The sequence below is a fragment of the Eurosta solidaginis genome, chromosome 1, assembly GCF_040869045.1.
Source record: "Eurosta solidaginis isolate ZX-2024a chromosome 1, ASM4086904v1, whole genome shotgun sequence".
Lineage (NCBI taxonomy): Eukaryota > Metazoa > Arthropoda > Insecta > Diptera > Tephritidae > Eurosta > Eurosta solidaginis.
The window spans coordinates 175,704,798-175,729,608 of NC_090319.1; the positions used below are offsets into that span (position 1 = coordinate 175,704,798).

A 24,811-nucleotide genomic window follows, 5' to 3' on the forward strand; every position below is an offset into this window, starting at 1 on the left:
AGAGAAACTGAAAAGAAAGAAACATTTACTGGCATATTGCGATGGAGCATTTCGAAAACCGCCAACGTAATCATCATCAGGCAATTTTGTAATGTTATCAAAGGTTTCGCCGGGATTCGAACCATGAATCACATGGTGAAACTGCAGTAGCCTTTAACCACTAGGCCATCCTGCTGGTATTTGTTTTCATGCTTAATTCAGTAAATGTTTCTTTCTTTTCAGTTTCTCTTAGAAAAAAAAAAATAATTGAAATTAAATTATTATAAGCCGGTGTTAAGCTCATGAATTCTTAAATATAAGTAAAAAATGTTTAAGTTAAACGGTTTTATTGAAAACAATACTTACATGAAGTAATAATAATACTTAAAGCTGGAAAATAATTAGGTATGTCCTAGGTACTAGTCATCACACTCCTCATCAATCTAGGGCGTTGATCAGACAATTAAATAGAAGCGTTGGACGTGTCAAATTTCTATTGATAAGGTTATGGTACGCCTCACATTTTAGAAATTTCACGCGCCAAAGGCTTTTATTTAATTTTTGTAAATTATCAATATTTGTTGTGTTTTGAACACCTTTCTTGGCGCTTTTTTTATATTTTCGTTGTAAAACTCGTGATATTTGCAATACAATATTTTTGAAAACTTACTGGCAATAAATAAGAGCAAAATACTGATAAAAAAAGCAAAATAAATGGTTTGGAAAATTATTAATTGGTTAAAGAAATTAGAAAGAAATAAGGTGTGGTAATCTTTCAGATTGGATCTCTTCTCTTGGATGACCAGAGTACATAGCGTGATACTCATAGCTCAATGCGCATATAAATTGAGCACTCCATATTTGCAGCAATACAATCAATGGGGCCGGAAAATTCATTTTACCTTTGGCTTTGGATTGTAATAATAAACGGCATCAATATGGTCAAAAGACAACAATGCACCTCACATACATAAGAGTTATTGTGTTGTCAGTCGTGGGGTTTATTCCCAGGCTTCTGTCGTCAACCAGCAGATCCTGAAAACTTACGATTAATTGCTCACACTTTGGGCAAAGTACTTGATAATAATCCTGAATTTGAGTCAACAATTTTTGATGATTTAACGGAACTGATTTCTAATGAGGATAGGATGAGCATTTGCAACAAGTTGTGCGGTATGCAAAGCAGCGCGTTTAAGGTGAGGCTTGGAAATTTTCTTTAGGTTGATATTTGTCCAAAACAAAAGCAAAGAGCAATTTTTCTACATAGATACCAGTGTGTTAGTTTTTTGTTTCAAAAGTCATCCAGTTTGCGTCTATCCATTGACCAACCAGCAAAGTCTAACTACCTACCATCTCACTAGGAGTTGGTTTAAAAAAGACCTACTTTTTCGTCTAAACATCTATTGGAAATATATTTTTTCTCCTCTCCATTAGATGCTTGAAAATACTTATTGAATATCACAAATCGGTAACTGTAAATGATAAAATTATTATGAAAGCAATACCTGAAAATGTGATCTTTTATAAGGAATTCTCAACCCGTAGAGAAAATATATCTGAAGAACTTATCACACTTCTAGTTAATTTATATCAGGTAGTTTTACATGAGATTTTAATTCCAACATGATTATAGAAAATACCTTATAATACTACTATAGGAAGCTGGTAAGCTGAATGGCTTTATTGATATACTGACAGTTGGCTTTGTGGGCGATGATCGCTTATTACAAATACTAATTAGCCTTCCGTGCTGTTGTGCAACAACAAGGCAAAAATCTAACAATTACCACGCTAGAATTTATTATGGAACATATTTTAGTATTTTTGGTACAAGAAGTGCGGGGACAAGCCGAAGCAGCTGTAACGTTTTTAATAACATTTATAAAAATAATGCCATCTCCATTTGTTGCAAATAATTTGGAGGCAATTGTAAGTATCTTACATACCCGAATATATGGATATCGAAGATGGCACGCATGATAAGGCTGATAAAAAGAAACAAAAACGCAAAAACAGTATGTACTTTCATACGTAAAGATCCTGGGGATATCGAAGATCTAGCTGATATTAATTATATTGGAAACGTGTTAAGTGTGTATTGAAAGCTTGCAAATGTAATGATATCGGTATATTTAAAATAATAATTGATAGCTTTGTTCTCAAAACAACTTTTTTTCAATATGCGTTTTTCTCCATTCGCCTTCCGGACCGAGCCCAGTCATTGTTTCTTCATAAGAATGTAGTTTATTGTGTTCATCTATCAGTATTACGGTTTGTGTACGACTATCATAGGCAGCTTGTGGCATGTACACGTTTATTGCACTCAACTCCTCACACGTTTTTGTAGTTCTGTATCAGGCCAATTCTTCTTTTTTTTTTTGCAATTTTGTAAATTTTTTAAATTCGTTACTAATTCCATTTGTAGGCTTTTATTGCTAATATATTCTTTATTTGTTGTTGTAATTTGCTAGAAATTTTATTTGGGGTTCTTAGAATTTTTTTAAGTATGCAGTTTTGTTGCTCAATCAATTTTAGTAAAGCAAAACAAACAGCTAATTAAAATGTGTTTTAACTAAAACAAAGCTGAAAGTTTAAGGCAACTTTTCAATCGTTTTATTCACTTTCTTTCATAACAACATAACATAACAGGATAAACATTTCATACATTTAGTAATTTTTTAAATTAGTTCGTTCCTCAATTTCATAAAATGTAAGGCAATTTACAGATGCCATATGTTTTAAATTTTTTTAAAGCGACCAGTTTCATAAAAACCAACCGTTTATACATATCATACCTCTAGTAGAAATTAAAATTAATTTGTACATCAATTTCCTAACATATAAAGCAATTTAAAATAAAAGGTAGTGTGTTATGCACACGTTTCTAAGATTAATAACCATCAAGCATTTTAATGATGAACTTACACTTGCGAACAAAAATATGGCAGTGTCAATTTTTAGTAAATTTCGTCAATTAAATACTTTTTTTATTTCCGATTCTTCACGAAAAAACTTCCATGATTTTTTTTAACTGAAGCTATGAAAAACAATATCGAAAGCGTTTTCGAAAAACCTCAAAAATTTACCGAAATTTTGAACTTCTTATTTATGGTTCTATACATTTTTTGAGTATACAATTTTGTAGCAAAATCAATTTTAGTATAACAAAAGACATGCTATAGGTCTCTCAAAATTCTCGTTGAATTTTGAGGTTTTTTGAATGGTGTTTGAGATTTTCTTCTATACAAATGTGAAACATTTTTTTATGAAACAAAATCTGAAAGACTTCGGTAAAAAATACTCAAAAACCAATGCGAAGTAAAGGTAAAACTTGTACTTTGTTATACTAAAATTGATTGGGCTACAAAGCTGCAAATTTAGGTAAAATTTTCTCAAACTTTTGGAAACGTTTTTGAGATGGGTTTGCAAAGTTCTTAGAAGCTTTTCTTGAAATATCGGACATAAAAAAGAAGTATTTAATTGACGAAATTTGATGAAAATCGACACTGCTATTTTTCTCTTCACAGGTTTATGTTTATCGCAAGTATTAAAAATTGGATTCAACTTTTTGAAAATAGAACTAATATTAAGAAAAGGTATTCAGTCCAACAAATTCCATAAAGTCCAAAAAACTTAATCGATATTACTCTAATAATTAAACATAAGTTTGGCTCGCATGTAAAATATACAGATGTGTAAGTTAAAGTAATCGAAATTGGAATGTAGCACACTGTTGAAGTAGTGGAAGTAATGAAAATGTTTACATGACCACGTGAGGCACTCTACCTTATTGCGAATAGTTTATAAACTCTAATACACAAATGTTCAAACCATCTCGAAACGTGTTCTGTATTGGTTCAAACTCAAAACGTGTTCTAATATGGCGGTCGCTATTGTCGTTAAACCTGGTATCAGAAAATTTAAAAAACGTCTTATTTCACAAATTGTTTGAACTACTACTATTTATAAATTTTATTCCAAAACGCCATATCTCAGAATTTGTTTCATATTAAAATATATTGAATTCACGCTCAGATAGGGTTTTAAATTTAAAAATAAAAAAGCACTAAGCGTAAAAATTTAAAGGTGACAATTTCGGGACAATTTTGAATTTAGTACGAATTGAAGATGAAGTTGATTTATAGCTTCTCGTTTGCATTGCATTTATGGGATTTTTCCAACTCATTTAAGCGTTACAAAATTTCGGAAAAATGTTGTGCTGATTGTTCCACAGACATATTCTCTCTATTTGCTGAACATTTACTTTTTAACCCAGATATGCCCAACGTCCTATATATAGTCCACCTACTCAGTTGTTTACATAAAGAGTAACGGACTGCCGGGAACCGCTAATTTTCTCATTTGGTTAGCTTTTGTCTCTATCTTGCTGGCGACAGTTCGTTTTGGTTAGTTTTCTCTACCGTTTCTGCGAAATTAATTTACAAATTTGTACTTTTTTCAAAATGTCGGAATTTCTCGCTACCTTTGCACGGTAAGTAAAAATTAGCTAATTCAAATAAAAAAAATCTATGTTTTTTGTCGAAGTTCGTACTTTTGAAATATTCGTCCACTGTTATGTACATAGAAAACTTTTGTTGGTGTTATAGTGAAGTTGTTGCATTAGCGTAAAATTTGGTGTTCTACATGTAGGACATTGGGCACATATTATACTACATACACATTTTTTAGGGGATTTTCTCTACATGAAGCTTTGGCCATTTTGTTGGATGATAGTACAGATTTTGATACCATAGCACTATTGGCACCAACAAATGCAAATGCAGATGTTACCGGCGAGGATTCCGGGGAGGAAGATAATGTTGATATAAATAATTTACCAGCTTCGCAAATGAAAAGCGGCGTTGAAGTATTTTCGAAATAGAATGTGCATAGTGAATGGGATTCTGATGATGACATACCATTGTCTGAAGTAAAAAAGTTTCTCCCGAAGAAAACGAATCTTAAAAAAAGAAAACAATATCACTACGTGAAGGAAGACGTTTTTAGCGCAGATGCTGAGTTTGAATGAAGTTCTCGATTTAGCTGAACATTCACCAACTGCTCTTTCTTACTCAATATTTGACGATGAGTTGTTTGAAATATTGACAATAGAGACAAATGGGTATGCAGCTCAAAGAAATAAAACACTCCAGGTTGATATATTTGAAATGAAATGTTTCATTGGAGTACTGCTTATTAGTGGATACATTCCAATCCCCGGAAGAAGAATGTTCTGGGAACGCTCGAAAGATTGCAGCAACGAACTGGTTTGTGAAGCTATATCAAGAAACAAATTCGAGTTCATAATCTCCAACATCCATTGTAATGATAACAATTCTTTAGACCAGTCTGACAAATTTTCCAAAGTAAAACCATTGTATACACACTTGAATAAAAAGTTTATGGAAGCTGCCTATACTGAAGAAAATCATAGCGTAGATGAAGACATGGTTCCTTATACAGGAAAACACGGCTGTAAGCAGTCTATCCATGGCAAACCAATCCGCTACGGCTACAAACTGTGGGTTGGTACGACTCGGCAAGGCTATATAAACTGGTTCGAACCTTATCAAGGTGCTTCGACAAATATCAGTGAAATTTATAAGGACCTTGGTGTTGAAACGTCTGTAGTGCTAGATTATGCTGACGTTTTGAAGTCAAAAGGTAGAGTTGGGTCATTTCGTTCTGAACTTGTTCAATTGACCGGGTCTCTCAACTGAACAAGTGAACTAGATCTTCGATTTCTGTTCTTTTTGTTCTTTTAGTTCATTTGTTCTTTTAGTTCGTTTTATCTAATGTTATTCTTTCTCTCTTCTCGTTCGCGAACATTGTAAATTCATACATACATACGCAGAAATTCACAGTGAGCACGAATGTCGATGATGACACTTACACTAAAGATATGTGTGATCATCTTTGTGTGGCACTGCTACAAAAATATATGTATGGACTATTTATGAAAAACATGTTTTATAAGAAACTTATCATTACATTTATTAAACTTGAATATATACATATATTACCTTATTTATTCATTACTCATTTAAATATACCTACACAAAGCATTGCTGCATACACACCCCCATCTATACTTGTTGGCTTTTTTCGCGGGTGCGAGCAGCATTGATCAAATTTGCTTGAAAAAAAAGAACAGATGAACAAAAAGAACAACTTGTTCGTTCATCAGAAAAAGAACGAAAGATTCGAATCTCTGAAATGAACGAAAAAGCACAACTCTATCAAAAGGGAAGGACCAACATTTTCATTTGTATTTCGATAATTTTTTTCTTCAATCTATCTACTTGAACAACTTCCCAATAAACAGATTTTTGGCACGCGCACAATGAGGGAGAATCGTATTCCTGGAAGCACTTTAACTAATTCTAAGATTATGGAGAAAAGTGCTCATGGTAGTTATGATTTCATCAAAATTGCTGATAGCGACATAATATTCGACAATAATATCGTGACTTTTTGTTCCAATGCAATCGGAGTGAATCCCACAAATTTGACCACACGTTACTCCCAAAAGGAAAAGAAATACATACAAGTTGAACAACCATGTGTCGTAAAATATTATAATAAGAGCATGGGAGGGGTTGACCGTTCAGACCAAAATATTAGTCTTTACCGCACTGCCATAGGAGGTAAGAAATGATATTTTCCCCTCACAACTCATGGTGTAGATATGGCTGTTCAAAATGCCTGGTAGATACATAAACATAATGATGGAACAATGGATCAATTATCTTTCAGAAGAAATATTGCGACAACTTTGCTCACCCAAAATAAAAGGGGTAATGTCTATCAAAAAGGACATTCTTCACAAAGTTCCATCGACGATTTTTGGTATGATCGAATAGATCATATGGTAATTCCACAGGATAAACAAACCAGGTGTGGCGATTGCCATCAAAAGGAACCAACAAGGTGCGAAAAATGTAATATAGGATTACATGTAAAATGTTTTGTTACATATCACAGGAAATATTTTAAATGATGTCATAGTATACCATGTGCCCAATGTCCTATATAGAGGACGGCTCTAAAATCCAACTTTCTAAATAAATTTTTTTTAAATCATTATCAATTCATCTTTTTATTGTCATTTCAATGGAAAATAATACAAAATCACGATGGAAAAGTTCCTGTACAATGTATGGGCATATCTAGGTTAAAGTTGTTATATACATCTTTTTGTATAAGTCCATTAATTTTTTCGGATCCTTGCCATTCAACAATTATTTTATCAAAGTTTTTAAAGTATTTTGTAAACGGCTTTCAAGTAGCACCATATGCTTGCAGAGCTCATCATTTGGTGTATTACTTTCTGAGGCATTATTTATATTTAAGGCATATTCGAAAATTACTTTTGATTTTAGTAACAAAGTTAAGGCGGTTTACAATTGCTTGATTTTTTGCATAGTTGTTGATGAAACTGAAATTAGTATTTAGTATTTAGGAAAGTTAACAATTTCGGAAGCTTTTATGTATATGCTTTCGGTTAAGAATTCTTGCAATGAAATACTTTCCAGCTGAACTAAATAATCGCTGGCTTCGCGTAAGCTATCTAAAAATCAGCGGCACGTTCATAATAATGTTTGCATAATTGTAAGGTCGTTTTCGGTCTTATGGAGCTATCAGTGCAGCTATTACGTAGCTGACTGTAGTGAAATGATGCGATGCTGGAAAAAGTTTATATTTGGTTTAGTTGCAATATCCCTAAATAATTTAGAAAACTCACCATTTGTGTATGAGTCTAGAGGGATAAGTGTAGAGAATCTGTCTAGAGCCAGGATGCTCTAAATAACAGAGTTTCAATGATTTTTACAACAAATCTAGCACTTATTTTTCTAATTCAATTTTTGTAACCTAAAACACGAAATTCATAAAATGATTGCAAATGAAATTACATTTAGGAAAAAATTTGTTGAAAGATTGTGTTACCTCATCGGCAGTACTAAAATCTTGCAATTGTTTTGCCAACGTAAATGTGGCAGTTGAGAGTTCCCAATAAACCAAGTCCCATAGTTCTGCGCTACTTTTTCTTGAACCCAATACATCTTTCGCTTTTTTGTAATTTACAATCGCCTCATTATAAAACAGTTTTTGTTTGCGCACAAAGTCGATGCTTTAATAGCAAGATAAGCTGTTAGAATTGCGTTATAACTTTTTAAATAATTGTGTTCTTACTTTTCTTCAGGCAAATATATGTGCGCTCTAAAGCGCATGTTGCAATATAAAAATGCCAAATTGACATTATCCTGCACTTCGATGAAAGCCGAAATTCCGCGTATCAAGCAGTCATAAAATTTCATTGCCAATTTCATATAAATCGGCTATTCTGGCTTTTCCACTTGCTTTTTGGTCTTATTTTTCGGTTTAAACGCCTCTGCCGTTAAAGCATGGCAAAAATCAAAGAAATCATGAAAGCGATCGCTAAATCTAATACATGTTTCTAATAGAGAATTTTCCAGGGATCAAGAATATACAACTGTTTTTTCACAGAAAATTATAGTTTACATGGTAGAGCCGCTCAAAATTAACCAATTTTCAACATTGGCAAAAATTTGAAATTTTTCTTCTTTTTCGTTGTATTTAAAATGGTTTTGTCAGCAAATAAGGCGGCCGGTTGTCGTTTTCTTGTATAGCAATTAAAGATAATTTAATTTAGGATTGAAACAAAAAAAAATTGTTCTTTTTTGTTAAAAGTTGGCGGATATACCTGTTTATCGAAATGCCTATTTTTAGGCCCTTTTTAAAATTTTGATGGCAAAAAAAAAAAATGTTAAAATATGTGCTCCGTCAAATTAACAGTAGTTATTTGTGAAATATTCAGTTACCTAAATTCATAAAGTCTACCTGCGTCCAGCTGCAACTTCACTTTTTACATCAAATAAAGTTAAACAAACTTGGGCATAAATACGCGCCTGAGCAGGTATATATAATTCAGTACGGCCGTAAGGTCGTTTTTGTTATTGGAACTTGTTAACAACATACATTTTTTTAGTTATGAATTGTATACCTGAAATTCATTTTAATAATTTGAGTAGGTATAAAGCTATCCATCATACAATGCACATTATCATTCGTCTTTTGAAGATTAAGGAACTAAGTATTCTGCTTACTTAAATAAAGTGAATAGTATTTTTAAATATAGTTCAGAGATTAATATTTAGTCAGATAAACTCGAAGCCAATTCTAATATGTATCTAGAAAACTCGAAACTATTTTCGGTGTTTAAATCTACAAAGTCAAGACGGGACTTCTTTGAGGCTATTATGAGAGAATTTGCGAGTGAAAAAAGCATTAAAGAAAAGGAAGGCCTGGAGGAAAAAATTGGTTTACAATACATTATGATAGAAAGAAAATGGAAGGACGTCTATCGTAACAATTCAAAATTTCTAAGTAAGCATGAAAAGTGGCTAGCTGACAAAACTTTTTTGGACGAAGAAACGCCTAGCACGTTAACCAATCCAAATAGAGGGAGACCAACAAAACCCATAGAAGAGTGTTCTACCTACACAAAGAAAAGGAAGCTGTCTGATACCACAAAAGCTATGGCCACGACTCATCTTTCAGAAGCACTGGCTATTAAATATAAAAAAGACGAAGAAAACGTGAAGTCTCATATAAAAGAAGCAGTTGCGGTAGCAACTCCAGTGCGACTGACGAGGATCAAAAACAGCTTTCCCACACCACCAAATGCGCAACCTAGGAAATACACTCCCGAAGAAGCTTTGGCGTTATAGATATCGGTTTAACGAAGAAAAAATATATTATATTGCGTAAGTCATTATTGCAACGTAATGCCGATATTTTACCTGAATACAAAAAAAATACTCAAGCCAAGAAAGAAGCAGTTCCTCTAAGTCCCAAAATAACCGAATTATCATCTGAAATTGAGCTACAGAACCAAATGGATTATACGTCTACACGACTCCTTCAAAGTTTTACTGAAGAAAAGTTGAACTCACTGCCAAAGGAGCTAGCATTGATTCCATCCCTTCGTTTTCTGCCACCAAACTAACTTCTGACCCGAAGATGCCGGCACTTAAGAGACAAAGGTCTATGGGAAATGCCTCGAGCGATCCCAAAAGGCACCGGCCTTCGACCTCTACTCCCCCTGCCCTGACCAAAACCTTCAGCGAGGCGGCTAAGGTCAACTTTACGCTGGCGGTTTTGAACCGCGGTCACCCGGATAGGAACATGACCCCGGATAACTGGAAGGATGTCCTTAACTGCCTTCTCAAGATCTTTAAGGACATCATTACCAAGAATCCGGGGCCGGCTCCCACTATCCGTGATGCCGGCTGGTACCCGGGTAGGGTCAAGCTTGTTTCCTGCGCCGATGAGCGCTCGTGCAAGCTCTACAAACTCGCCATAGCTTCACTAGGACAGCTGTGGCCTAGGGCCAGGGTGGATGCGGTCGGTGTGGAAGAAATTCCGAACAGACCGAGAGCCTGGGCCTGGGTCCCAGACGGCATAGCGGATCCTGGCGAAATCCTGGATACCATCGCGGAGTCGAATCAGGGGCTACCTTCGAGCGATTGGAGGATAGTCCGGGTCGGCGAGACAAGGGCGAAGCAGCGTTATGTTGGTTTCATCATAAACGAGGCTTCTCTCCCTTGGCTTGACGAATGTGGTGGAGTATTAAGCTACGGCTTCTACTCCATCACGTTGAAAATTCGACGGGATGGTGCGAAGGAGGAAACACCGGACGAAGGTGAGCCTGTACCTCAGGGCGAGGGGTCATACAGAAACACCCCGAGTGGATCTGCTGCCCATGGCACTGGGGAAGGGACCGCCACCGCGCCGGAGGATCTGGTGATCGGGGATACGGCCTCGCGCGAATCTGCAACCGCCACAATGAATCTCACGAACCCATGCAACAACTTGAGTGGACATGGGGCCGATATCGAACTGGCACGCAGCACTCCGGATGCCGAGAGCGATACACTCTCGGTATCTGAGTTTGCGGGCCAGATCTTTACGGGCATGGACGAGCAGCTTCTGCTGGAATCCGACCCGTCGGATGCCGAATTCGACGATACTATCGTAGTGGAGGCATCCGACGATGCGGATCAGCAGAGGATGGACGTCGATGCCGCAAACGAACCATAACGGCGTGCAGGTACTGCAGATAAACCTGCACCATTCTAAGGCAGCCTCGGCCGCCCTAATCTTACGCCTCAGCACTACGTATGAGGACGTCTAGTCCAGGAGCCTTGGGTCGTTGGCAGCAAGGTCTGTGGACTCTTTTCTAAGGACTACCGCCTGGTGACACCGCCCGTGACAGGTAGAATCAGTAAAGAAAAATCTAGTATTTATTTTACTATCTCTTTTTAGCGATGAGGACTTTTCCTGTATTATCCTCGAGCTACAGGGGCAAACAATTTGGCTGATGTCCGCATATCTATCGCACGATCGCCCAACTTCTGTGCAGGACCGGCTCTGCAAAGCGGTACGGGAGGCCCACAGTAAAGGGTTCCCGATAATAATTGGGGCCGATGCCAATGCACATCACACTGCTTGGGGCTCTACCGACATTAACAGTAGGGGTGAGTCTCTTTTTGATTCTATTATAAGTAACAATCTAAGTATATGCAACTCTGGAGACAAACCAACTTTCATCACCTCAAACAGGAAGGAGGTTCTAGATGTTACTCTAGTTTCTGGGGCATTCTCTGACCTTGTCAAAAATTGGAGAGTTTCCAACGAAAACTCCTACTCTGATCATATGTATATCATTTTCACTCTGCTCTTGCGTACACCGCCTCGGGTGGCTTACAGGAATAGGAGACATACGGACTGGAACCTTTATGAAAAAGTCCTATCCTCTACTCTCCTAAAGAACGCTTCTCACGGTAGGCCGAGCCTACCGCTAACAACTGATGAAGCGCCTCCTTTAGACACAACATTTGCTTCTCTCGGTGAGCTAGACTCATCGTCAAAAATAGAAGAAGCAGTAGATCTTATCACCAAATCTTGTAACGCTGCCTTCACAGTAGCCTGCCCGGAGATTAAGGTGAGGGGTAAAAAGAAACCCTATTGGTGGAACCAAGAAATCTGCGAGCAGAGGAAAAACAGCAGAAAACTCTTTAATGATGCTATGCGCACGGGAATCTGGTCCCATTATAAAGACGCCTTAAAATCTTTTAAGAAGTTAATCCAGAAGGCCCAAAGGGACTCCTGGAAGAACTTCACTAATGACATCGAAGAAGTCTCAGAGGCCAATCGCCTACGAAAGGTCCTCTCCAAAAACCCCATACCTCCAAGCTGCATTCGCACAACGAGCGGAGAATGGGCCACTTCTAGTACGGAAATTCTCGAAACCCTGATCAGCACTCACTTTCCGGGCTGCAGATCTCAACCATACATCTTAAACACGCAATCTAACCCAGGGCCATTTCAACCCCTGGGCCACATTGTAAGCGAAAAAGGAGTTGTCTGGGCAATCAAGTCCTTTAAACACTTCAAATCTCCGGGAACGGATGGAATATTTCCCGCTGAATTGCAAGCTGCAAGCGATCTTATAAGCCCGCTGCTAGCTAAAATCTACAAGGCTTTCCTCAACCTGGTCTATATCCCCACGGAATGGACCAGGGCAAAGGTAGTCTTCATACCCAAAGGAGGCAGGATATCGGGCAACAATCCAAAGGATTTCAGACCAATAAGTCTGACTTCATTCCTCCTTAAAGTTCTAGAACGATTGCTGGACGCCTACATTAGACGATCGGCAAATAAGGCACTAATCTCCAACAACCAACACGCCTACTCTAAGGGCAAATCCGTAGAGACAGCTCTACATGCTATCTCTACTAAGATAGAGAAGGGTCTTGCCTTTAAAGAATTTACGCTGGGTATCTTTCTCGACATAGAAGGAGCCTTCAACAACGTTCTCCCAGCAGCGGTCACAAAATCTCTAAGTTCTTTAGGGGTGGAAGAGCCTCTTGTGAAATTCTTCGAGCTCCCTCTAAACAAGAGAATCATTATCTCTGAGTTGGGCAGCTCATCGTTAATAAGGTATACAACAGAGGAACCCCCCAGGGGGGCGTTCTTTCTCCTCTACTATGGAACCTGACGGTGAACGCTCTGTTATCTATACTACAGCCCACCGGATGCCAAGTCATTGCACATGCCGACGACATAGCCTTGACAGTTACCGACAAACACCTTCCGGTGCTTGGCGAACTCTTGCAAAATGCTCTTAATCTAACAAACACATGGTATATGGAATGCGGACTCAGCATCTGCAGTGAAAAACTGAGATGGTGCTTTTTACCCGCAAACGCAGTATACCGGAATTTACCCTCCCGTCCCTAAACGGGAAGGAAATCAAACTCTCTACCGAGGTTAAATATCTCGGAGTTATTCTAGACAGGAAGCTTGACTGGAAGCGAAATGTGGAGGAATGATCCAGGAAAGCCACAATGACTCTCTACGCTTGTAAGTCGGCAATCGGAAAAAGGTGGGGTCTCCAGCCACGCATAGTCCATTGGATCTATACGGTAGTGGTGAGACCCATACTCTTCTACGCCGTCACCGTATGGTGGACGGCACTCGATATCGAATCTAACAAGAGTAAGGTAACGAGAGTGCAGAGGATTGCGGCAATGCTCACCAGCGGTGCCCTTCCCTCCACTCGCACCAAAGCTCTTGAAACCAAATTATTCCTTCTCCCAACTGATCTATATGGTAGATACTGTGCCTCCTGCAACGCAGAAAGGCTCAACGCTATCGGACCATGGAGGGATTGCAGGTTTGGTCACACCTGGATCCTGAAGCAAGTCCCCGAAACCTTCTTGAAATTAGACCATACAACATCGCCCCCTTGCTTGGACAACAAATTTTCCACAAGAATCCCAGAGAGGAACGAGTGGGTAAACGACGTGGAGCCGGGATCACACGAAATCTCCGTTTTTGCAAACGGCTCTAAACTAAACAACAGAGTCGGCAGCGGCATATTCTCGGAGAAGCTCAATCTAAGCGAGAGCTTTCGCCTACCTGATCACTGCAGTGTTTTTCAGTTTGAACTCATAGCAATCTGGGAAGCAGCCCGCTATCTTGCTAACCTGCAGGTAACCAATTCTATTTCAATTTTCTCTGACAGCCAAGCTGCCATAAAATCCCTGCAATGCAGTAAAACCTCATCACTAGTGGCGTTGAAGTGCAGGAAACCCTCAACAAACTAGCTGAAAATTGCAACCTAAGCATAATATGGGTTCCTGGCCACTATGACATCTCAGGAAACTTGGCTGCGGATGAGCTAGCTAGGGAAGGCACCAACTTGCAAACAACAACCTCCGCTGTTTAGGCCAGCCCTCCTCTAAACACTTGCAAATACCACCTGCGATCTCTTTTCACGGATCATGCAAACGCCAGATGGGCGAGGGAACTTACATGTAGTATATCCCAGCAAATCTGGCCTAAGCTGGATGAAAAGAGATCGCGATCGGTGATATTGTTAAACCGTATCTCTATAAGCCCACTAGTGGGCCTTCTTACAGGTCACTGTCTCATGGGCACTCACGGTGCCTATATGGACCTGCAGACAAATGGCTTCTGCCGCAGCTGTAGGGACGAGGAGGAGATAGAAAGCGTTGAGCACTATCTGTGCCACTGTCCCGCACTTTCAAAAACCAGGTACCAATGCCTACACAGACACTCTTTTGGGTGCCTTGCGGAGCTTGAATCTATATACCCAAATGATATCTTGCGTTTCATTAGGCAAACGCGCTGGTTTAGCCTCACTGGGGTCTAAACTCTCCTCTTCTTCGAAAGTAGGGTAATAGGAAATAGGGGCCCCCCGCGTGGTAGCACAACGGGCCACAACGGCCTACGTGAGTCTCCGCTCGGACAGCGGAGGCAGCCACTCTAACCTAACCTAACCTAGCATTGATAACTAAGTGGGGCTGTGATGGATCATCAGGACAAAGCGCATATAAACAAAGAATAAATATGTTTATGGCTTCTATTGTTCCATTACGACAAAAAGATGAAGCTTCAGAATATTGGAAAAATCCACGTCCGTCATCAACTATATTTTGCCGCCCGATATTAATTAAATACGAGAAGGAGTCTTGAAAATCTTGATGATTCAATAACTGACGAACTAAATTATGAGTATGGAATATCTCCTTTGCATGCTAGGATAAGATGTATGGAATTTGTTTTGAAGCTGGCTTATACACTACCACAACAAGGAGAAGTTTTCGACGACAATACAACATGTAAGGAAAAACAAAACAGGAGAAAAAATAATTCAGGATGCATTCTATAAAGAGATTAATATTTAGTCAGTTAGAGTTGACTGTCCAAAGTATGGATACGGAAATACAAATGATGGTAACTCCTCAAGCAGATTTTTTGAAAACGATAAAGAGACTGCTCGCATAACAGGAGTTGATAGAGATATTGTGAAAAATTGGGAGTAATTTTAAATATTTTAAACTGCCATGAACCAAATAATGGACCCAAATTTGGAGAATATGCATCTAAAACTACAAAGTTGCTGCATCAAAAGTAACCTGAGAAGAAACTTACACCAACGGTACATACAATTTTAGCACATGAAAAAGATTTAATAGAGTACCAGTGCTTACCATTAGGACTACAAAAGATATAGATGTATGGACACCTGAAAAGTATCACGAGTTAGACAAAACGAAGACATTTTCAACATGTTAGCTATCTCTTCTGATCCAGTCATATCATCTATGAGGTATGTAAGAACACAAACAGATCTTACAGATGCGTATAGCTCAGAAATTGTTCCAGTGACGATGACTATGTTAAGATAAAATAAGTTTCTCACTTCTTATCACAACAATGAAAAAGAGATTTACTAATCAATTTTGTTACTTTACTGAAAAATAAGATATCTATGTAATTTTTCTACAAATTTTCGACTTTGACGAATTTTTTTGAAGCACCCTGTATCTGTGACATTCTGAGCTTTCACACGATAAAACTTCAAATTTTTAAAATATCTTCATTGGTTCAAAATTTATGATTTTTGCAAAGAAAAAACTCAAAGGCGCCACTGTGCGGGGTAGCAGCTCACTTTTTGCATCTTCATCTGTCGCAGTCTCATAATTCATAATACATTCAATCGCGTTTTCATAACATTTACAGCTGGATATCATCAAATGTTCAACATTAGCCAATGGTGTAATCAATTCAATGAGATCATCTACGGAAGAACGAAAAAAAGTAAAAGCAGCGAACAATCAAAGCAATTTCCAAAGAATTTTACCTCCATTCAAGACTTTTACTAACTCATTATTCATATTTTGCGCAATTTCAGACTCTTCATTAAATTGTTCGATATAACTATCGATGTTATCCCAATTTTTGGCTATTTGAAAGAAACAATCAACTGCACGTCCCAACAGGCAACTCTTTTGTTATACTATACCAGACATATATTTCATCACAACCTGTTGACAACGGCAACCCATGTAAATCGCTTTTAAGCAACTTCCATACTTCTGCTCCACATAATAATGTGCCGCGTATGTGGCATATGTAAGACATGCCTTCTGTAGCAGGAGCAACTTTAAATTAACATAAAAAGCTGCGTATTAAATTTCGTTGCTATACGCAATATTCTTTGCTTAACATCCTTAACATGCATTTCACTCTCTTTGATAAACTTTTCCTCATTTGAATTGAAAATTTTTAAACAAAGTATACCCGCAATAATGTGCTCCAGGGACATATGGCACCGATCTTCTGTACCGGCTTGTAATGAGATGGTGTACTTAGTTAACGTTTGCCGTTCTTTACATCCAAATTGAACTCCTTCAGCGTATCGCAAATCTGTTTGACTGCTACATTGCTGCTATGTTCAACACTTTTTCTCAACATCATTCAAATTGAAGTTATCATCATTGCATATCGGAATCAAAACCAGAGTTATCAAATTTAGGCGCTTTTGGGTCTATACCAGCAGGCCCATGCAAATCAGATAATGTATAATGAGATGAAGTAACAATCTGTGGATATTTTTCCTTAGGAAGCAGCTTGATGCAGTTGTCTAGTAAAGCCTTAATGTAACCCGCCATAAACTAAGACGTTTTTTTTTTAATTTTCTGATACCATGTTTACACGACAATAGCGGTCGACGTATTAGAACACGTTTTGAGTTTGAACCAATACAAAAAAAATGTTTCTCCACCAAAGAAATGCTTGGCTTGCGGTGTATTTTAATTTAAAATTAAATATTTCCACAATTTCTGTTTTTTTTTTGTTTTGCGCTTTATGAGTGAAGTTGGCTGCGATAGTTCTATATGTCAAAAAATTTCCGTGGTGTGTTTTAGGACTTCATTCACAATAGAGCCGTTTTTTCTACTTTCAGCACTACATTTCAAGTCGCTTATTGATTAGCCGACTTCACGAGGGGTAGATAAAATAAGCCAGTTAGTGTTATTGCTTTGAATAGCCGCGTTCTGTTCTAAGCGAGCACGAAAAGAACGCCAAACTCGGTTAAAATTTTTTTTGGTCTTATTTTGCGGTTTGAATTTCTTTTTTACCTTGCGCCCAGTACATGTACTTCAGGCCTAACTCATTGCGCACATTTCCCAAACGGCGCACAGTGGCGCCTCTGCCGTTAAAGCATGGCAAAAATCAAAGAAATCATGAAAGCGATCGCTAAATCGAATACATGTTTCTAATAGAGAATTTTCCAGGGTTCAAGAATATACAACTGTTTTTTCACAGAAAATTATAGTTTACAAGGTAGAGCCGCTCAAAATTAACCAATTTTCAACATTGGCAAAAATTTGAAATTTTTCTTCTTTTTCGTTGTATTTAAAATGGTTAAGTGAGCAAATAAGGCGGCCGGTTGTCGTTTTCTTGTATAGCAATTAAAGATAATTTAATTTAGGATTGAAACAAAAAAAAATTGTTTTTTTTTGTTTGGTAAAAGTTGGCGGATATACCTGTTTTCTGAAATGCCTATTTTTAGGCCCTTTTTAAAACTTTGATGGAAAAAAATGTTAAAATATGTGCTCCGTCAAATTAACAGTAGTTATTTGTGAAATATTCAGTTACTTAAATTCATAAAGTCTACCTGCGTCCAGCTGCAACTTCACTTTTTACATCAAATAAAGTCAAACAAGTTAAAAGCCAATTGGGAAAGACTTCACAACAGGCATGACGTAGCTGAATGCGTTTACAACCATTTCAACTATCGTAGGGGTGCGAGTTCGACTCCCACTCCCGGGAGAAAAAGGCTTTGAAGAGATTTACAAGGTATAATCGAAACAGCTGTCGCCTTGTCCGTCCTGATGTCACGTTGTTTAAATTTTTCCCAAATTATTAAATAAATATAAAATTAAAAAATTGCTTCAAATAAATGTTTTCATACATTTAAAAAAAAAGCAATATGGGCAATCCCCGATTATTAAAAATCATACAAACAGACAAAATTGGTTAATTCGTTGTAGTTCTATAAATAGAACGAAAAACAGCAACAAAACCAAAGTTTCTTTGAAAACCGCCGTACCAAGCATAGCTTTAACACATAATTGCATACGAAGTATGCAATGTGTAAAAGATTAAAATATGCAAAAAGAAGGCAATTGGGAAAGACTTCACAACAGGCATGACGTAGCTGAATGCGTTTACAACCATTTCAACTATCGTAGGGGTGCGAGTTCGACTCCCACTCCCGGGAGAAAAAGGCTTTGAAGAGATTTACAAGGTATAATCGAAACAGCTGTCGCCTTGTCCGTCCTGATGTCACGTTGTTTAAATTTTTCCCAAATTATTAAATAAATTATAAAATTAAAAAATTGCTTCAAATAAATGTTTTCATACATTTAAAAAAAAGCAATATGGGCAATCCCCGATTATTAAAAATCATACAAACAGACAAAATTGGTTAATTCGTTGTAGTTCTATAAATAGAACGAAAAACAGCAACAAAACCAAAGTTTCTTTGAAAACCGCCGTACCAAGCATAGCTTTAACACATAATTGCATACGAAGTATGCAATGTGTAAAAGATTAAAATATGCAAAAAGAAGGCAATTGGGAAAGACTTCACAACAGGCATGACGTAGCTGAATGCGTTTACAACCATTTCAACTATCGTAGGGGTGCGAGTTCGACTCCCACTCCCGGGAGAAAAAGGCTTTGAAGAGATTTACAAGGTATAATCGAAACAGCTGTCGCCTTGTCCGTCCTGATGTCACGTTGTTTAAATTTTTCCCAAATTATTAAATAAATTATAAAATAAAAAATTGCTTCAAATAAATGTTTTCATACATTTAAAAAAAAAAGCAATATGGGCAATCCCCGATTATTAAAAATCATACAAACAGACAAAATTGGTTAATTCGTTGTAGTTCTATAAATAGAACGAAAAACAACAACAAAACCAAAGTTTCTTTGAAAACCGCCGTACCAAGCATAGCTTTAACACATAATTGCATACGAAGTATGCAATGTGTAAAAGATTAAAATATGCAAAAAGAAGGCAATTGGGAAAGACTTCACAACAGGCATGACGTAGCTGAATGCGTTTACAACCATTTCAACTATCGTAGGGGTGCGAGTTCGACTCCCACTCCCGGGAGAAAAAGGCTTTGAAGAGATTTACAAGGTATAATCGAAACAGCTGTCGCCTTGTCCGTCCTGATGTCACGTTGTTTAAATTTTTCCCAAATTATTAAATAAATTATAAAATTAAAAAATTGCTTCAAATAAATGTTTTCATACAGTTAAAAAAAAAGCAATATGGGCAATCCCCGATTATTAAAAATCATACAAGTTAAACAACCTTGGGCATAAATACGCGCCTGAGCAGGTATATATAATTCAGTACGGCCGTAAGGTCGTTTTTGTTATTGGAACTTGTTAACAACATATATTTTTTTAGTTATGAATTGTATACCTGAAATTCATTTTAATAATTTGAGTAGGTATAAAGCTATCCATCATACAATGCACATTATCATTCGTCTTTTGGAGATTAAGGAACTAAGTATTCTGCTTACTTAAATAAAGTGAATAGTATTTTTAAATATAGTTCACAGATTAATTTAGTCAGATAAACTCGAAGCCAATTCTAATATGTATCTAGAAAACTCGAAACTATTTTCGGTGTTTAAATCTACAAAGTCAAGACGGGACTTCTTTGAGGCTATTATGAGAGAATTGGCGAGTTAAAAAAGCATTAAAGAAAAGGAAGGCCTGGAAGAAAAAATTGGTTTACAATACATTACGATAGAAAGAAAATGGAAGGACGTCTATCGTAACAATTCAAAATTTCTAAGTAAGCATGAAAAGTGGCTAGCTGACAAAACTTTTTTGGACGAAGAAACGCCTAGCACGTCAACCAATCCAAATAGAGGGAGACCAACAAAATCCATAGAAGAGTGTTCTACCTACACAAAGAAAAGGAAGCTGTCTGATACCACAAAAGCTATGGCCACGACTCATCTTTCAGAAGCACTGGCTATTAAATATAAAAAAGACGAAGAAAACGTGAAGTCTCATATAAAAGAAGCAGTTGCGGTAGCAACTCCAGTGCGACTGACGAGGATCAAAACAGCTTTCCCACACCACCAAATGCGCAACCTAGGAAATACACTCCCGAAGAAGCTTTGGCGCTGTTTATAGATATCGGTTTAACGAAGAAAGAATATACTATATTGCGTAAGTCATTATTGCAATGTAATGCCGATATTTTACCTGAATACAAAAAAATTACTCAAGTCAAGAAAGAAGCAGTTCCCCTAAGTCCCAAAATAACCGAATTACCAGCTGAAATTGAGCTACAGAACCAAATGGATCATACGTCTACACGACTCCTTCAAAGTTTTACTGAAGAAAAGTTGAAATCACTGCCAGAGGAGCTAGCATTGATTCCATCCCTTCGTCTTCTGCCACCAAACTAACTTCTGACCCGAAGATGCCGGCACTTAAGAGACAAAGGTTTATGGGAAATGCCTCGAGCGATCCCAAAAGGCACCGGCATTCGACCTCTACTCCCCCTGCCCTGACCAAAACCTTCAGCGAGGCGGCTAAGGTCAACTTTACGCTGGCGGTTTTGAACCGCGGTCACCCGGATGGGAACATGACCCCGGATAACTGGAAGGATGTCCTTAACTGCCTTCTCAAGATCTTTAAGGACATCATGACCAAGCATCCGGGGCCGGCTCCCACTATCCGTGATGCCGGCTGGTACCCGGGTAGGGTCAAGCTTGTTTCCTGCCCGATGAGCGCTCGTGCAAGCTCTACAAACTCGCCATAGCTTCGCTAGGACAGCTGTGGCCTGGGGCCAGGTTGGATGCGGTCGGTGTGGAAGAAATTCCGAACAGACCGAGAGCCTGGGCCTGGGTCCCAGACGGCATAGCGGATCCTGGCGAGATCCTGGATACCATCGCGGAGTCGAATCAGGGGCTACCTTCGAGCGATTGGAGGATAGTCCGGGTCGGCGAGACAAGGGCGAAGCAGCGTTATGTTGGTTTCATCATAAACGAGGCTTCTCTCCCTTGGCTTGACGAATGTGGTGGAGTATTAAGCTACGGCTTCTACTCCATCACGTTGAAAATTCGACGGGATGGTGCGAAGGAGGAAACACCGGACGAGGGTGAGCCTGTACCTCAGGGCGAGGGGTCAGACAGAAACACCCCGAGTGGATCTGCTGCCCATGGTACTGGGGAAGGGACCGCCACCGCGCCGGAGGATCTGGTGATCAGGGATACCGCCTCGAGCGAATCCGCAACCGCCACAATGAATCTCACGGACCCATGCAACACCTTGAGTGGGCATGGGGCCGATATCGAACTGGCACGCAGCACTCCGGATGCCGAGAGCGATACACTCTCGGTATCTGAGTTTGCGGGCCAGTTCTTCACGGGCATGGACGAGCAGCTTCTGCAGGAATCCGACCCGTCGGATGCCGAATTCGACGATACTATCGTAGTGGAGGCATCCGACGATATGGATCAGCAGAGGATGGACGTCGATGCCGCAAACGAACCGTAACGGGCGCGCAGATACTGCAGATAAACCTGCACCATTCTAAGGCAGCCTCGGCTGCCCTAATCTTACGCCTCAGCACTACGTATGAGGACGTCGTTCTAGTCCAGGAGCCTTGGGTCGTTGGCAGCAAGGTCTGTGGACTCTTTTCTAAGGAATACCGGCTGGTGACACCGGCCGTGACAGGTAGAATCAGATCTTGTCTTCTATTATTATTTTACTATCTCTTTTTAGCGACGACGACTTTACCTGTATTAGCCTCGAGCTACAGGGGCAAACAATCTGGCTGATGTCCGCATATCTATCGCACGATCGCCCAACTTCTGTGCAGGACCGGCTCTGCAAAGCGGTACGGGAGGCCCACAGTAAAGGGTTCCCGATAATAATTGAGGCCGATGCCAATGCACATCACAATGCTTGGGGCTCTACCGACATTAACAATATATATTATATATTTATATTTATTTATTTATCACGACTCTAAGAGCCTGGTTCAAAACATAAAAATATGATTGCATTAATTAACATGTGTACTTAATCTAAATTTTTAAATTAAAGAAAAAATTTTAATTATGACACATGTATCACTAATGCATTTAAATCTCATCGACTATATCATTTAATCGGCCTAGATTTGGTGTAGTCATACAACCGGCTGCTAAATAAGTTTCTATCACAATTTTTTATATATTCAGGTAGTTCGTTGAAGTATTTCAACCCTTTGTAAAAAAGACTATTTTGTTCCGATTCTGTTTTATAATTTGGCAATTTAAAATTATTTCTCTGCCTTGTATTTATATCATGGACCTCGTAATTAAATGTACTACCTGTTCTGAGATACTCTGGCAAAATTCCGTGCTTTATATTATACATAAATATCATTGTGTTAAAGAATATTTGTTGTTTAACGCTCATCCAATTTAAACTTAGAAGCATGTCTTTTATAGGAGTATCATAACGTTTGCTTAAAATAAAGCGCATTGCTTTATTTTGCATTTTTTGCAACTTATCAATTTGCGAATCTTTCATAATAAAAAATATTGTTGAGCAATAAATAAAGTAAGGCTCAACTATGCATCTATAAACCTTTACTTTGTAATAATTACTTAAGTTTTTACAAGTTCTTTGAATAAACCATAATTTTTTTGCTGTTTTACTTACTGAATAGTCAACATGGGCATCAAATTTTAATTTGCAATCAATCTGAACACCCAAATATTTAATCGTATTTACTTTTTCTATTTCAATATTATTTATAGTAATAGTTTCAAAATTAGCAATGTTTTTTCTTGAAATAAGCATGTATTTAGTTTTTTCTATATTAATTTTAAGTCTGTTTGTACACAGCCAGATATAAAGTGCGTTTAGGTCACTTTGTAACTTGATTCTTATATCACTTTCATTTTTGCCATTTATAGAAATTAGAGCATCATCAGCGAAAAGTTTTATGGAGCTGAATTTCAAAACAGAATTTATATCATTAATATAAATGTTGAATAAAATTGGTGCAAGAACAGAGCCTTGGGGTAAGCCAATCTTAACATCCACTTCGTCTGATATTATCGAACCAATTACTGTTCTTAGTTTGCGATTTGTTAAGAAATCTTTACACCAATCCAGTTCAACATCTCTAATACCAATTCCTTCCAATTTTCCTAATAATATTTTTTTATCTATAGTTTCGAAGGCTCTTTTAAGATCAATGAAAACTGCTATTATCGCCTTTTTATACTTAGTTGAGCAGAGCTCACAGAGTATATTAAGTTTGATTGGATAACGGTTGGTTGTACATATATAAAGGAATCGAGATAGATATAGACTTCCATATATCAAAATAATCAGGATCGAAAAAAAATTTGATTGAGCCATGTCCGTCCGTCCGTCCGTCCGTTAACACGATAACTTGAGTAAATTTTGAGGTATCTTGATGAAATTTGGTATGTGGGTTCCTGAGCACTCATCTCAGATCGCTATTTAAAATGAACGATATCGGACTATAACCACGCCCACTTTTTCGATATCGCAAATATCGAAAAACCGAAAAATTGCGATAATTCATTACAAAAGAGAGATAAAGCGACGAAACTTGGTAGATGAGTTGAACTTATGACGCAGAATAGAAAATTAGTAAAAGTTTGGACAATGGGCGTGGCACCGCCCACTTTTAAAAGAAGGTAATTTAAAACTTTTGCAAGCTGTAATTTGGCAGTCGTTGAATATATCATGATGAAATTTGGCAGGAACGTTACTCCTATTACTATATGTACGCCTAATAAAAATTAGCAAAATCGGAGAAGGACCACGCCCACTTTTAAAAAAAGTAAAATTTTAACAAAAAATTTAATATCTTTACAGTATATAAGTAAATTATGTCAACATCCAACTCCAGTAATGATATAGTGTAACAAAATACAAAAATAAAAGAAAATTTCAAAATGGGCGTGGCTCCGCCCTTTTTCATTTAATTTGTCTAGGATACTTTTAACGCCATAAGTCGAACAAAAATTAACCAATCCTTTTGAAATTTGGTAGGGGCATAGATTTTATGACGTTAACTCTTTTCTGTAAAAATGGGCAAAATCAGTTGATGCCACGCCCAGTTTTTATACACAGTCGTCCGTCTGTCCTTCCGCATGGCCCTTAACACGATAACTTGAGCAAAAATCGACATATCTTTAATGAACTTAGTTCACGTGCTTACTTGAACTCACTTTATCTTGGTATGAAAAATGAACGAAATCCGACTATGACCACGCCCACTTTTTCGATATCGAAAATTACGAAAAATGAAAAAAATGACATAATTCTATACCAAATACGAAAAAAGGGATGAAAC

General features: G+C 37.8%; 1 pseudogene; it reads right to left on the minus strand.

Annotated features, from left to right (window-relative positions):
* Positions 1-4,118: 4,118 nt before the first annotated feature.
* Positions 4,119-24,811, minus strand: part of LOC137238670 (uncharacterized) — a 38,613-nt pseudogene continuing 17,920 nt past the window's right edge.